The sequence below is a fragment of the Scyliorhinus torazame genome, chromosome 24, assembly GCF_047496885.1.
Source record: "Scyliorhinus torazame isolate Kashiwa2021f chromosome 24, sScyTor2.1, whole genome shotgun sequence".
NCBI lineage: Eukaryota > Metazoa > Chordata > Chondrichthyes > Carcharhiniformes > Scyliorhinidae > Scyliorhinus > Scyliorhinus torazame.
In genome coordinates this window covers 37,308,757-37,311,146 of record NC_092730.1, presented here as the reverse complement: position 1 = coordinate 37,311,146, position 2,390 = coordinate 37,308,757, and the positions used below count along the sequence as shown (strand labels likewise).

Below are 2,390 nucleotides of genomic sequence, written 5' to 3'. Positions count from 1 at the left end.
GCGCACTAACTGGTTTTCAGAGTAAGAGTCAGACTGCAGTCACCTCTTTCTCTCTCGATCCCTTTATCTCAGAGCCACCTCACAACCAGGAATGGAACTTCTCACAGAGCCAAGAATGGAATAGTTTGTCGATTCTTCCACTGATTCAGGACCGTCCATCACCAGGACGTGTTGGTCCAAAAGAGTTGGAATGAGATGGGGCTGAGTTTCGCTGTATCCAATCAGTCCCCGGAGAAGCACAAAAACAATGAGTGAGGGAGAGAGAAAGAAACAAAGAAACAGATAGAGAGACAAAGGAAAGAGAACAAGAAAATATTTTTAAAAAATGTTCCATTTCTGCCACGATCTTTTTACCCAGAAATACATTCAGCTGAATGAATCCAAACCACGTTTCCATTCGCTGCCGTTGCTGCTTCTCCTTCCGAACGTTGAAGGACATATTATTATTTACTGATTGCTGTTTTGGGTGTGAGTTCCTTATTCATCTGAATATTCATCTGTTAATAACTGACTGAACTTGATTAACGTTCAAACAGCTTATTTACAAACCATCGGAAAACGTATTAATTTTCGAGTCAGCGGCTTGTGCGGAACAAACATTTCGAAACACAGTCGCGAGCAGGATTCGAACCTGCGCGGGGAAACCCCATTGGATTTCAAGTCCAACGCCTTAACCACTCGGCCATCGCAGCTGCGTTCCATGCGTCATTCATTAGTTATTTGGTCGATGGAATACATTCTAAAACCAGCCTGGAATCACTCCAGGAAGTTATTCCATTCAAGCGACCAATAGTCGGCCGGTGCAGACACGGTGGGCCGAATGGCCTCCTTCTGCACTGTATAATCTATGATTAATCTAGGAAAAAGGTTCGGCACAACATCGTGGGCCGAAGGGCCTGTTCTGTGCTGTATTTTCTATGTTCTAATAGTGTTTATGTGAGGAGGGGTTGATACTTCGTGGAAAATGGCCATTGGATTTGGAGAGAAGCCTTGAGAGACTCGAAAATCTCAACTCCCTAAACGCACAATTCCACTGATTTAATAGTTTGTGTAACAACATCAGTTACATTGGAAATATATTAGAAATTCAAATGGAACAGGACCACACTTCCCAGTCTGGAAGAAAATAAAAATGATGGAATCTAGAAATTACGGCACAGAAGGAGACCTGTACAGGCCGAATGGTCACGTGATGACCTGATGAGGCAACTAACATGATCACGTGTCTGGATTCGAGCAGTTCTCCCCGGATCGCGGTCAGAGCACAAGCCAGGAGGGGCTGCTCAATTATTAATTTAATTATTTTTTATTACAAGACCTTGGTCGCCAGTCATTGAGAGACCAGCATTTCTACCTGGTGTCAGGAGTGGGCAGTATGGCAGAAGGACTCCACCGCATCAACCTCCTTGTATCATCGAATCGTAAAATGTCCAGCGCAGAAGGAGGCCATTCGACCCAACGAGTCAACACTGACCCTCCGAATGAGCACCTCCGCTACTCTGCAAGAAGAGGTTTAATAGATAATGCAGCACCATCCCGGCTAGCTCAGTCGGTAGAGCATGGTACTCTTAATTTCAGGGTCGTGGGTTCGAGCCCCATGTTGGGCGTTTCCATATTCGTATCTTAAAATATTCATGCTGAATTAACTGTCTTCATAACAAAAACACAAGGTTATGTCGCTTGACTGGGAATCCAGGGGTGTGAACTAACCTTTGGTGACAAGATTAAATAAATCTGGAATTGAAATTTCGTCTCCGTAATGGCGCAGAAAGGTTCTGCTTCAGACGGATCGATTTCCACAACCGGGAACACATTGACACAACAGGGAATGATTTGACACAACCAAAGAACAAAGAAATGTACAGCACAGGAACAGGCCCTTCGGCCCTCTGAACCCGTGCCGACCATGCTGCCCGATTAAACAACAGTCTTCTACACTTCTTGGGTCCGTATCCCTCTATTCCCATCCTATTCATGTATTTGTCAAGATGCCCCTTAAATGTCACTATCGTCCCTGCTTCCACCACCTCCTCCGGGAGCGAGTACCAGGCACCCACTACCCTCTGCGTAAAAAACTTGCCTCGTACATCTACTCTAAACCTTGCCCCTCTCACCTTAAACCTAGTAATTGACCCCTCGACACTGGGGAAAAGCCTCTGACTATCCACTCTGTCTGTGCCCCTCATAATTTTATAGACCTCTATCAGGTCTCCCCTCAACCTCCTTCGTTCCAGTGAGAACAAACCGAGTTTATTCAACCGCTCCTCATAGCTAATGCCCTCCACACCAGGCAACATTCTGGTAAATCTTTTCTGCACCATCACTAAAGCCTCCACATCCTTCTGGTAGTGTGGCGACCAGAATTGAACACTATACTCCAAGTGTGGCCT

At 45.5% G+C, this 2,390-nt stretch overlaps 2 non-coding genes across 2 annotated transcripts; one reads left to right on the top strand and one right to left on the bottom strand.

Annotated features, from left to right (window-relative positions):
• Nucleotides 1-610: 610 nt before the first annotated feature.
• trnas-uga (transfer RNA serine (anticodon UGA)) lies at nt 611-692 on the bottom strand. Its single transcript has one exon. It is a non-coding gene; the product is annotated as a tRNA-Ser (tRNA).
• An 842-nt stretch (nt 693-1,534) lies between these two features.
• On the top strand, nt 1,535-1,607 carry trnak-cuu (transfer RNA lysine (anticodon CUU)). The gene has a single exon. It is a non-coding gene; the product is annotated as a tRNA-Lys (tRNA).
• Nucleotides 1,608-2,390: the final 783 nt, after the last annotated feature.